Source organism: Dermacentor variabilis, chromosome 5 (genome assembly GCF_050947875.1).
Source record: "Dermacentor variabilis isolate Ectoservices chromosome 5, ASM5094787v1, whole genome shotgun sequence".
In the NCBI taxonomy this organism is placed as follows: domain Eukaryota; kingdom Metazoa; phylum Arthropoda; class Arachnida; order Ixodida; family Ixodidae; genus Dermacentor; species Dermacentor variabilis.
In genome coordinates, this window is record NC_134572.1 from 180,494,145 (window position 1) to 180,508,305 (window position 14,161).

Genomic DNA, 14,161 nt, shown 5'->3' on the forward strand with positions numbered 1-14,161 from the left:
TCCCGGCTACAAGGTCACGAAAATTAAATTAAAATTAAATTATGGGGTTTCACGTGTCAGAACCACTTCCTGATTATGAGGCACGCTGTCGTGGAGGACTCCGGAAATTTCGACCACCTGTGGTTCTTTAACCTACACCTAAATCTAAGCACACGGGTGTTTTCGCAATTCCCCCCATCGAAATGCAGCTGCCGTGGCCGGCATTCGATTCCGTGACCTCGTGCTCAGCAGCTCAACACCATAGCCACTTAGCAACCACTACGGGTGTCACAAAAACGGCCAGCGGTGATTTGTTGCTCAGAGTGGCTGACAAGAAACAGCTCGAGAAACTCTCTGGACTTGTTGAAAACAATAATACCCCCATCTCGATAAACCAGCATCGTTCTCTTAACAGTACACGCGGGGTCGTATCCGAACAAGATCTACTAGACTTGATTGAAACCGAGCTGCTTAAAGGCTGGAAGGGCGTGACAAATGTCCAAAGAAATAAGATCAGGTGGGATGACAAAAAAGATCCCCACTAAACACCTAATTTTGACATTCTGCACAAGCACTTTACCAGAATGTATTGAAACAGGCTATATGAAAATCTAACTTAGACCCTACATTCCGAACCCGCGCCGCTGTCTTAACGCCAGCGATTTAGTCACGGTCCTCATAGCTCCCAAGGCCGTACCACATGTGCAATGTGCACATCCCACGACCTTCCTGCCGATAATCGTGCTGCGGCACACCACTGCGCAAACTGCGACAGCGACAACCCCCATGCTTCAGGTAATGTCCTTCTAGGAAGAGGGAAAAGGAAAAATTAAGCTCAGGATAAAGCAGAGCATTTCCTTTCAAGACGCGTGAAAGCGTATTTCTTTCCTCCATACCGCAGGGTATGATGATGCGGCGAATATGAGGACGACACCGCAGCAGACCGGGGCATGAGCCCGGCCCACAAAGAGTGTGGCCGCGAGAGTGCCCCAGCCCCCAGGCGAGAGCAGCGAGCACTGCTGCGCCGTCTCGAAAGGAGGGTCCGTCGACCTCTCGGTTGGTGGCCTCCAAGGCTCTGGTTTTCGAGGCAAGGCCTACCAGTGAAACACCCCGTTCTAGTGAGTGGAAGTCCGGTGGCTCCAAGAAGTCGATGGATGCAACCACAAGCCAAGCGGCGCATTCAGCTCCTCGCGAGCGGTGCGATTCTCGTGACCGCTCCAAGAAAGACAAACACCAGATCACAGGGCCTGGGAAGGCTCCATGAGCCAAGTTGGCTTCGTCTTGACACACATCACGAAAACACAAACAGTACGGATACACAAATATTGTACTGGAACGTGAGAGGCGTTATCCCCAACCACGATTATATCGAATAACTTTTACAGAAATACAATCACAAGGTGTTATTTGTTCAGAACACACATCTTAAATCTACGCAAACAAACTTTTTGAGGCAATACGCTGTTTTCCGGAAAAGCCGAGACGATGCTGTTCCATCGTCTGGCAGCCTAGCAATAATAGTCGACAGAGGCATTGCTTGTCGGCAACTGCAATTCTGAACTCCTCTTGAGACAGTTGCTATCGATCTGGCAGCCTAGCAATAATAGTCGACAGAGGCATTGCTTGTCGGCAACTGCAATTCTGAACTCCTCGTGAGACAGTTGCTATCGATCTGGCAGCCTAGCAATAATAGTCGACAGAGGCATTGCTTGTCGGCAACTGCAATTCTGAACTCCTCTTGAGACAGTTGCTATCGAAGCAGTTTTATTCAACAAACTAGTCACCATCACGTCTGTGTACATCTCCCTAAGTTATCACCTCTCTAGAACAACATTTCAAAGCTTTATTGATGAACTCCATCACCCTTACATAGTCGTCGGTGACCAAAACGCGCATAGTACACTGTGGTGCAAGTCACGCTGTGAGACGAGAGGACGGCTTTTAGAAAATATCCTATTCTCTTCAAGTGCCAGCTTACTTAACAAGAAAAAAGCTAACATTCTATAGCTCTACACGCAAAACATTTTCTTCCATGAACCTAAGCGTAGCGTCCAATACAATTGTGCCATACCTTGAGTGGGATGGAATTTTTTACTTTTATGGAAGTGATCAATTACCCATCGTTCTAAACCTGAAAAAGCAAGACGAGTGTCCTGCACATGTTCCTCGATGGAAAGTTGGTTCAGACGAAAGGACGAAGTTTCGCGAACTGACGCAGGTTCGCTTGATTGATATTTGTGACGTTAGCCTAGGCGATGCAGTGGCATACATAACAGTGTTCACTTTTCATGCTGCATCGGTATGTGTTCCCCAAAGAAATAGGTCGCCCTCAAAACGACGTATTTCATAGTGGAATGAGGGGAGCAGGAAAACCAGGGAAAAGCGAAACAAGGCTTGATATCTCCTCCGTAACTCCCCAACGACAGAGAACCTAATTAACTTCAAGGCGATGAATTCACAAGGTAGAAGAACACGCCACCACAATAAACGGAAACTTAAGAAAGCTACATAAGCAGCATCAATTCATATACAGACGAACAAATGCTTGGAAGAGGGTGAACAGAATAAAAGGCCTGAAATCTCATCCCTTACCTTTAGTAAAGACATACGGAGACACTCTTGAGGACCAGGCAGAATGTCTAGGAGTTCATTTCGAGCCCATTTCCAGTACATCGCGCTACAGAGATACATTCCTAAAATACCAGCGGTTAGCAGAACTGCTGCCTCTGGGTCGGAAACGCACATCCAATCAAGTATATAATCGTCCATTTCAGATGGCTGAGCTCCAGGCCTCACTGAACTGTTGCAACAACTCCGCTGCAGCAAGTGACAGAATAATGTATGAGACGATCAGACACTTACACCCCGAAACAAAAAAACAACATTACTGTCACTCTTTAACTACAAGTTCTCTGCCGGCTACATTCCGTTCGCCTGGAAATAAGCAATCGTAATTCCTACCATCAAAGAGAGCAAGAACCCTTCCTCACCACGCACTTATAATCCTATTGCTCTGACAAGTTGTTTATGCAAACTATTTGAGAAAATGATTAACCGACGCCTCATCCATTTGCTTGGAAGCAACAAGGCACTGGATACCTTAAAGTGTGGTTTCAGTGAAGGTAGATAAACACTCGATCACCTCGTCCGCATTGAGGCAAATATCCATGACACGTTTGTTCACAAACAGTTTTTCTTGTCAGTATTTTAAGAAATGGAGAAGGCACACGACACAACATGGTGTTTTGGAACTCTCCGTGACCTGGCTGGAATGGAAGTTAGAGGCAACTTGCTGAACGTGATTCAGAGTTACCCCTTCTATCGCACATTCCGAGTTAAGACTTGGTAACGTGGAATCGCGTCCATTTAGACAAGAGGCTCGTGTTCTACAAGACGATGTGCTGAGCTGCACTCTTTTTGTTGTCAAAATGAACTCTATCCAGACTGTCATACCAAGTACTATGTTTTATTCCGTATATGTGGATGACATCCGGATAGGTTACAAATCATGCAGTCTAAGTATCTTTGAGCGACAAGTACAGCTTTCTTAAGTGGTTTTTTTAGGTGGGTGGACGAAAAAAACGGTTTTAAGCTTAACCATCCAAAAAGTACGTCCGTCCTGTTCTCTAACAAGGAAGGTATACCAGCGGACCCCGTAGTCTCAATGGAGAATGGCTATCTGTCAGCCGTAAACACAAATTTTCAGGGGATCTTTTTTAGACAGTAAGCTAACTTTTATACCACACCTGAAGTATCTTAAGGCAAAACACCTCAAGACTATGAATCTGCTGAAAATCTTGTCACGCACATCTTGGGGATGCGATAGGAGATGTCTTATAAAGTTGTACAAAAGTCTCATTAACACGACTTGACCACGGAGCAATAGCCTATAATTCTGCTGGACCTAGTGCTCTGAAAACGCTAGATCCTATTTAACACTTAGGCATCCGCTTTGCTACAGGCGCCTTTAGGGCTAGCCCTATGCAAAGCCTGTACGTCGAATCTAACGAATGGTCATTACACTACCGAAGGGCACATTTGCCGTGCTCCTGCGCACTGAAAGTTAAATCAGATGTTCAACGTCCATATCATTTACTATTCGCGACTTCTCCACGACCAGGCTGTTTCGTAACTGTCCAGCCATAAGGCCTCCTCTGTCCCTCCGGTTGCAAGCACTCTCAGAAAAAATGGGGGTCCCTCTTTTAGAGGCTGTCCTAATGGCTCCTACTCGGCTTCTACCGCCTTAGGAGTGGCAGACTATCCAATGAGACATCTCTCTCTTAGAAATATCGAAACAAGCACCTGAGACACACACACACACATTGACATTTTCTTGCACTTAAGAAGAAGTATTCCGCTGATGAATTTTACACAGATGCTTCGAAGTTTCCTGCTGGTGTTGCTTACAAAGCTCTCGGACCCTCATTTTCAACATCTGGATACTAAACACACACACCAATATCGTTACATCGGAAGCATACGCTATACTCTCTGATATTCAACACATAAGGCTCACAAATGTCGCTAAGGCTATTGTCTTCACAGACTCATTAAGTGTCGTGAGAGCCTTGATTAGTCTACGAAAATACATGAGCTCCGTTTTGAATGAACTGTACACCTTATTGGTGTTCCGCATATATGTACAACCAAGTGATTGTCTTATGCTGAATATCTGGCCACAAAGGTATAAAAGGCGACGTAGCTGCTGACGAAAAGCTACGTCAGTTAGTTTTAGCGACACAGATGGAAAAATCCGCATGCCTGCCACAGACCTAAAACTTTTCTATGCTCTAAACTGAGGAACCACTGGCAAGGAGAGTGGGTTCTATAGCATTGAATAAGATCCACATGATAAAACCAAAACTAGGGAACAGGATAACTGGAAAAACCACTCGATATAAGGAAATACTTCTTTGCCGATTAAGAATAGGACACACTTACAGTACTTACTCTTACATCTTGTATGCGGGGGGGGGATCATTCGACAAGTAGTAAGTGCTGCAATATTCTCACGGTCCTGCATTTTCTTATTCAATCTCCTGCGTAGAAGCAGAGAGGAAAGGGTATTTTCTTGCTAAATATCGTGAAAATACACCTCTTCAAACGGGACTTTTTCTTAGCAATGAACCGCTTTTTAACCTGAAATTAGTCTTAGCTTTTAGCTTAAACAGACACTCCGAAAATCATTTGGCCAGGTAATTTTTAGCACGTGACTAATAGCCCCTGTATTCAACTGCTCTCTTGAAGCTCTAGTGTCACTGTTATCTTTTCTTGCGTCATGTTGTTAACAAAACCCAATTTCCATAGCCCACATCACTAACTAATCATTGTTGTTATTTCAGTACCTATGTTTCGCTTCATTTAGAGCGAGATTTTTAGGCCATTTTAAAGCCACGTCACGTCTACGAGGAGGAATTCACTGTCCATACTATTTGCAGTACATCGTTCAAATTACCAGTTGCCATGGTACTCTTTGGCCATAACTGGCCCTTGCGCCATAAAACGCTACAAATCATCATCATCACTATCTTTTCTTTATTATTATGTATGTTCGTACCTATTGTCCGTACGCATCGTTTAAGCTTTATGTTTTTTGCGCTGTTCTACAAACAGCGCAAAAAACATAAACAGGTCGAGTCCTCGGTCAAGCTCATCAGAGCTATTCATCAGGGCTTCCGTCTCTCATGAAAACTAATTTGAATTACAAACTTTGAATTTAAATAAGTTGCCATAGTGTTGCTGTGGTGCTCGTTCCTTCATTGTGCTTGCAGGTTAGCTCATTCGGATGTCGTCATAGTTTTGCCATCACGTCTTTTAATCACACAGCCTTTGCAATACAGTCGTCGCTATTGCATGGTCGTAACATACTCGTCGTCATCCCATTATCTTCATTCCGTTTTTGTCGCGCTATCATCGTCATACAGTCGTCAGCATTTCTCAATCGTCACCTTATTAGAGACTTTTATAATAGCGTTTGCAACCAAACGTGACCACATTACATACAAAACGAAGTAGCGTTGGCCTCATTGCGCAGATTACGTACGTTATTGGGGTTTAGCGCATGATATGCGCTATGATAACGATGATAACGTATGTTATTTGACGTGTTTAACGTTCATAATATTTACGTACTCTAAGAAGGAGCGTGTTGGATCGCAGTGGCGCCCAGAGCTCCCATTTCATCGCGAATTCTCGTGATGGCTGTTCTCTCGCTCTCGCTGATCCCTAGTAACTATTGAAGTTAGCTTTCACATTTTCTAATGTCACTTGATACGGTAGTTGTTATATAAGGCGTCGCTGCCTTCCGCAGCGCCATGAGCAGGCGCGCGCTTGGAGCCGCCCGAGGGGGGAGGAAGAAGATGGAATAAACGCAGAGGATGAGTGATGTCTTCATTTCTGTCGTACTGAAGAATATGCACGATATAACATAATTGGCGACGAGGATTTAACAACCCATGTGCTACCGGCTTCCCCTTCATCTGTGCCGTCGTTTGCTGCATATCATCCTCTACGATGAGTATTTCGGGGCTACATCCGCCACCCCCGTTCCTGTCCTCACCTGGAGACCCAGTCATCCCATGGGAGCAATGGATTCAAGCGTTCAAGAACTACATGGTGGCGTCGGGCGCCTCCGACCTACCTGCCTTGCGTCGGAAGGCGATTCTGCTCAACTGCCTGGGCTTGGAAGGACAACGCATCTTCCAGACCCTCACGTCAGAGGACGATCCGCGCTTTTTGGCTTCGAGCGCCACCGGAGGGACGTTGACGACTCCTGCCCCAGATGAGTTTGCCTGCGCTGTTGCGACACTTGAAAGTCACTACAAGAGCTCTGTCAATGTCACCGCAGCGCGTCACCGTTTCCGTCGGCGTGCACAAGCCCCAGGTGAGACTGCGCTCGATTACGTCACCGCGCTACGAGGTCTCGTAGGAGCTTGCAACTTCGGTGACTTGGCGGACGACATGATGCGCGACCAGCTTATAGAAAAAAACTCATAGCGAATACTTGCGTGAACGTCTTTTACTGGAAGAGTCTCTTACGCTTTCTCGGGCCCTTACCATTGCGAGACAGCATGATCAGGCGACTAGAAAAGCGAGAGAACTTGCACGACATGAAGCACAAGTGCATCACGTTGAAAACACAAACACGTCAAATATGCGAGAAAAGCACTGTGGCACGTGCACGTGCTATAAGACGCCAACTGAAAGTCGTCGAGCTCTGAAAGAGCAAGAATGTTATCGTTGTGGCTATTTGGGCCATCTGGCGAATAGCCCTCACTGCAAAGCTAAGACACATAAGTGCCGCAGATGTGGAAAGACTGGCCATCTGGAAAAGGTGTGCAAGTCTTCCGGAAAGTCTGACAAGAAAATTCAGCATGTCACAGAAGGCGACGCAGATACAGCTGACACGGACGATCACATAAGTGTTTGTCACATCTGGAGCCGTAAGAAGGGCATTTATGCAGTGTTGGAAATTGCAGGAATTTCCGTATCGTTCCTGATTGACACTGGATCATCGGTTTCAATCCTAGCCGAAGAACTTTACCGACGTCATTTCGATACTGTATTTCCTCTGACATCAACCTCCGTCCAGCTGCTCGATTATTCTAAGTCGGCCATTCCTATAAAAGGATGTTTCATTGCTCCAGTTTCATTTCATGGCCGATGCGCTTCTGTCCTTCGGTACGTTGTGTCGGGAGGAACAACAATTCTTGGTTTAGATGGCATCGCGGCTCTGGATATGAAGATTCAAGGGTCACCTCTCAGGTGTCTGCTAATGACGCAAGAAACTCCTGTGCTCCCTCCTGAATTACGTTCCGAGTTCGAGCACTTGTTTGAAAAGCAGCTAGGAACTGTCAAAGGTTTCACTCACAAGGTCAGAGTTCGCGCATCTGTGCAACCAGTGGCCAGCAAACTGAGACGACTACTACTCGTCATTCGTGAGCAAGTCTCGGCAGAACTACAAAAATTAGAAGCTCAGGACATCATTGAGCGCGTCGATTCTTCAGAGTGGGTCTCGCCAATTGTCGTAGCCAGAAAAAAGGATGGCTCGATTCACATGTGCGTAGACCTACGAGAGCCAAACAAAGCTATAGTAGTGGACAGTTTTCCCCTGCCACAAACTGAGGAACTTTTGAACAGCTTGGCTGGTGCACAGCGATTCTCCAAGCTAGATTTAGCTTCTGCATACCACCAGTTACCACTAAGTCCAGAGAGTCGTGATCTCACGACGTTTATAACGCACGACGGACTATTTCGCTTTAAGAGGGTGTGCTTCGGACTGGCATCGGCACCGTCAGCGTTTCAGAAGATGATGCACATGATTCTCCAAGGTTGCAAATGCGTCTTTTACTACATTGACGACATAATCGTGTACGGACGCTCCAGAGAGGATCACTTGGTCAATTTGCGCACTGTTTTGAAACGGCTCTCCGACGCTGGTCTCAGGCTCAACTATAAATGTGTTTTTGACGTCACTGAGTTGACTTTCCTGGGCCATGTTGTCAGCGCAAAAGGGTTATTCCCACTGATGTCATCTATCGAGGCGATAACCAAGGCACCATCACCTACAAATATTAATGAACTTCGCTCGCTGCTGGGCTTCGCAGGCTTCTACTCCAAGTTCATCCCGCATTTTTCTGATGTTGTGGAGCCAATGCGTGTTTTGCTTCGAGGAAACGCGCCTTTCGCTTGGACTGCGGCAGCCCACACCGGCTTGGAGCAGCTGAAAACGTTGATAACATCTTGCGAAGTTCTTCACCTTTTTGATCCTGAGTTACCCGTGTACGTTACAACTGATGCCTCGGGATACGGATTAGGTGCTGTACTGCAGCAGGATAACGGAACATCACTGCAAACTGTCGCGTTCGCCTCACGCACTCTTCAACCGCATGAACGGAAGTACTCCGTCGGTGAACGTGAGGCCCTTGCCTGCGTCTGGGCTTGCGAGCACTGGCACGTTTACCTGTGGGGCCGACCTTTCACCTTGCGGACAGACCACGCTGCTTTGGTTACGCTCCTCTCAACGAAAGGCACAGGTCACCGTCCGTTAAGGATTGCGCGCTGGTCATCACGGTTGCTGTGCTACAACTACACCATGCAATACAGGAAGGGTAGCGAAAATGTCGTGGCTGACGCACTCTCCCGGCTGCCCGTACAGAGTTTCATCCAGGATGCACCCGAAGCAGAATTTATATGTCTCTTGTCCCCAGTAGTTACCATGCAAGAGCTTCAAGAAGCAAGTGCCGCCGATCAGGCTATCTCTCAAGTTAAGCAGTTTCACAATACTTCTTGGCCTGACAAGAAATCCTTGTCAAAAGAGCTGCTACCTTACTTTCACGTGCGATCTGAACTCTCTGTTGTTAGCGACATTCTTTGCCGGGGTGACAGGATTGTCGTGCCTTCCGCTTTGACCCGCCGTCTGATGGATCTGGCTCATGAGTCACACCCAGGAATTAGTCGTACCAAAGCTCGTCTTAGGGAGTCATATTGGTGGCCGTGCATGGATAATCACATTGAAGAACTTGTACGCACATGTGTAGCCTGCCAGTCATGTGACAAATCAGCGCGTACATCTGCAGCACCAATGCAACCCGTGACTTTTCCCGAGAAAGCCTGGGACAAAGTTGCTATCGACATTGTGGGACCTTTCACGCAAGCTCCAGCTGACTGTCGATTTGCCATTACGCTTATTGATTATCACAGCAAGTGGCCAGAGGTGACTTTCGTACGCGATGCGACCACGTCTACAGTGACCAAATTCCTACTTGAACTTTTCGCAAGAGAAGGATATCCACGTGGTGTCGTATCCGACCATGGACCGCAATTTTCTTCAGCGAGTTTTGAAGATTTTCTGACAGAGCGCGGAATCGCCCATTACTACTCTTCTGTGTATTACCCGCAAGCTAACGGCTTAGTGGAAAGATTTAACAGGGTATTAAAGTCCTATATTCAATTAGCCCTGTTAGAACGTCGTGAGATAAGAACAGCGATGTTCGATTACCTACAAACATATCGCTGTACGCCTCATGCGACTACTGGTGTTGCACCCGCTATTCTTCTTCATGGACGCCAACCTCGCACCAGACTTGACATTGTGGGATTTCCTGCCAAATGTTTCACCGATGACCCTTCAAAAGCACTACAGCAGTTGAGAGAGCGCATCAAGAACAAGCAACTGACGTCGAAGCGCTACACCGATCAAAAACGCGGTGCCAAGGAACCCAACTTCGCCGTGGGTGACTACGTGCGGGTTAAATTACCTGCAGTTCATGGGAAGTTATCTTCACAGTTTTCTGCGCCCAAGAAAATTATTGGAAAGCGCGGACCCGCCTCTTACCTATTGGAGGATGGGCGGGTGTGCAATGCTTCCAAATTAGCGGCCGTTCACCCTGAAGCTATCAGCACAATGAAATTAGGTACCACTGCTGTCATGACCTGGTCACCGGCATCCGATCACTCAACTAGTGCGGCTGTAAGCAATTCATCACAACCTGGCACATCAAGCGCAGATGAGGCACCCCTGATTCCTGAACCACCTGCTGCAGGGCGCACGCAAAAAGCTTCAGGTAATTTGCCAAGTTGCGAAGAGCGCGTGAGGAGAAGCGCCCGCAACAAGAAGACACCAAAGAAGCTGCATGATTACATCAGGAAGTAACGGACAATTTTTTTTTTCTTTCACGAGGCGATATGTTATATAAGGCGTCGCTGCCTACCGCAGCGCCAGGAGCAGGCGCGCACTTGGAGCCGCCCGAGGGGGGAGGAAGAAGATGGAATAAACGCAGAGGATGAGTGATGTCTTCATTTCTGTCCTACTGAAGAATATGCACGATATAACAGTAGTTATGATCACATAATGCATCCAATTTCCGAAAGCATCGCTTCAATGCCAATCGCATCATCGTCGACAGTAATCATGAGTTAGGTCGGGGATGAGAAATCCCCGATGAGCTCGCTAGATGAGATCGATGAGATGAGATCGCTAGGGTGTGATCTCAAAGTACAAGATGAGCGCCAGCGCGTCTTGTTCTCTGAGACCTTTGTAGTTTGAGTTTTTACTTTGCCTCAGTACGCTCGCGTTGATAGATATCGTTCCGTATTTTTCAGAGGCGACAAGAGCACACTTATTTGATTGGAAATCTTTCCTCTTGTCGCGTCGCACTTCGATCTCCCTTCTTGTAGTTTGCATTAAAAGATGACGATGGCACTGATTTATCGGAAACCCCCTTGAAACGGGGTGGAGACAAATAGTGGCCTAGCCTGTTAGATTTTATCAGGTATTCTGTACATGAATTTCTTTCAGGAGCTTGGTATACATCTTCATATTTTTTTATTCTTCAAAAATTCTCTATCTACACTGTATCGCCAGATATCCCCAAGTTACGAAGGATTTGGTGCCGGCCTTTTTTCCATCAATAAACCAAGCTTTTCTTCCTTGTTTCAACTGCTGAGTTGTTGATGCTTCCGTCCAATTTACATCCCAGCGCTTCCGGAAGGCATGCGTTGCCTACGGGTCTCACTCGGGGTGAATCCATTAGTGAATCCATTTCCGGCCACGTCGTCCCACTTCGCATTCAAAGCGATTCGCGTGACTATTCGAATTACGTAGATGTCAACAATAGTAGAGTCTGTCAAATTTTTTGAGTTGGTTCAGATCGTCCCTTTTCCCAGTTAATACGTTTTTTCTCGCGTTTTTCCCCAAAACGTATCCAGTTCTTATTCCTTTGTGCGCGTAGCATTTTGGGAGAGGGTGCCGTTCCCCGTCCTCGCCAGGGAGCTCCGCAGCGGCCGCATCGTCCTGCTTTCCGCAATGGCACCCGGTGACGACACCTCGTCTGCTTCTACTCCTGCGACTTCACAAACCACGCACATCACGGTTACCGACCCCCGCGATCGCGGCATATTTTCCGGCAAAGGTAATGTCGACGTTGAGGACTGGCTCACCCTGTATGGGCGTGTTAGCCAAAAGAACCGCTGGGACCAAGGGTGTCGCCAGAGGGGGGGTGATCTTATGGGGAGCCCCCCCCCCCCTGCCGAAATTTTTTCGTGCTGTCCATGCACCGCCCACCCAAGCAATCCCCGGTGCCGGAAATAATTCTGAATTTTCTCTAGAATGGTCTTTTTCACGTTCGAAAAGACATTTAAACGCGAACCTTGCGAACTTGGGCTGGATTTCGCGGCAGCACCCATGCACCGGGAGTCAGATGACGCTAAGCAGCCCCATCCGAGCACAAAGTTTCGAGGGTGTTTTGATGGTGAACGGGCTCGCCACGGCATCTTACGGAGGCCGCGGAATCTGCGCAGCGCATAGATGTCAATTCCGAAATTTATCGGTGTAAAGTTCTCAAAAACATTTGACGTGAAAGGGGCATGTCACAAGTGCATGTCAGGTGCATGTCACATGTCACAGGTGCATGTCGAGGGTGCAGTGGTGGCGTAGAGGTAGAACACCCGCCTCGTGTGCAAGAGGTCCGTGGTTCAAATCCCGGCGCTACGCGATTTTCCACCGGATTAAAAAAATTCGCATGTTGATAATATTGCATAACAGGCCTGGGGTGTGGCCTAATCTCGGTGACCAGAACCGGTAACGCACTCTGGTGAGGGAGGAGAGGGCACTCCCTCACCAGAGCAGGATTGGCCACCCTGGCACAGTACTTGGATACAACCTCCTATATAAACACAACAATCAAACCCCGGCCCTTAGTCCCCAGCAGCTGCGAAGCAACTGACCACGGCGGCGGTCAGACCTGCGATGCTGCAGAGGTTGATAAGAATCCCTGGCTCCAGACAGGCCGCCATTGGAATATGAACTGGCAACGTTTAACGCTAGAACGTTATCTAGTGAGGCGAGTCTAGCAGTGCTATTGGAGTAATTAGAGGGCAGTAAATGGGATATAATAGGGCTCAGTGAAGTTAAGAGGCCAAAAGAAGCATATACAGTGCTAAAAAGCGGACACGTCCTGTGCTACCGGGGTTTAGCGGAGAGACAAGAACTAGGAGTCGGATTCCTGAATAATAAGAATATAGCTGGTAACTTGCAGGAACTCTATAGCATTAACGAGAGGGTGGCAGGTCTTGTTGCGAAACTTACTAAGAGGTACAAAATGAAGGTTGTACAGGTCTACGCCCCTACATGCAGTCATGATGACAAGGAAGTCGAACGCTTCTATGAAGACGTGGAATCGGTGATGGGTGAAGTTAAAACAAAATACACTATACTGATGGGCGGCTTCAATGCCACGATAGGCAAGAAGCAGGCTCGAGACAAGACAGTGGGGGAATATGGCATAGGCACTAGGAATAACAGGGGAGAGTTATTAGTAGAATGTGCTGAAATAATATGCGGATAATGAATACCTTCTTCCGCAAGCGGGATAGCCGAAAGTGGACGTGGAGGAGCCCTAAAGGCGAGACTAGAAATGAAATAGGCTTCGTAGTCTGCGCTAACCCTGGCGTCATACAAGATGTGGACGTGCTCATCAAGGTGCGCTGCAGTGACCATAGGATGGTAAGAACTCGAATCAGCCTAGACCTGAGGAGGGAAAGGAAACAACTGGTACATCAGAAGTCGATCAATGAGGTAGCGGTAAGAGTGAAGATGGAGGAATTCCAGATCAAGCTACACAACAGGTATTCGGCTTTAATTCAGGAAGAGGACCTTAGTGGTGAAGCAATGAACGACAATCTTGTGGGCATCATTAAGGAGTGTGCAATAGAAGTCGGTGGTAGCTCCGTTAGACAGAATACCAGTAAGCTATCGCAGTAGACTAAAGATCTGATCAAGAAACGTCAATGTATGAAAGCCTCTAACCCTACAGCTAGAATAGAACTGGCAGAACTTTCGAAGTTAATCAACAAGCGTAAGACAGCTGACATAAGGAAGTATAATATGGATAGAATTGAACATGCTCTCAGGAACGGAGGAAGCCTAAAAGCAGTGAAGAAGAAACTAGCAACTGGCAAGAATCAGATGTATGCGTTAAGAGACAAAGCCAGCAATATCATTACTAATATCGATGAGATAGTTCAAATGGCAGAGGAGTTGTACAGGGATTTATACAGTAAGAGTGGCACCCACGACGATAATGGAAGAGAGAATAGTCTAGAGCAATTTGAAATCCCACCGGTAACACAGGAAGAAGTAAAGAAAGCGTTGGGAGCTATGCAAAGGGGAAAGGCAGCTGGG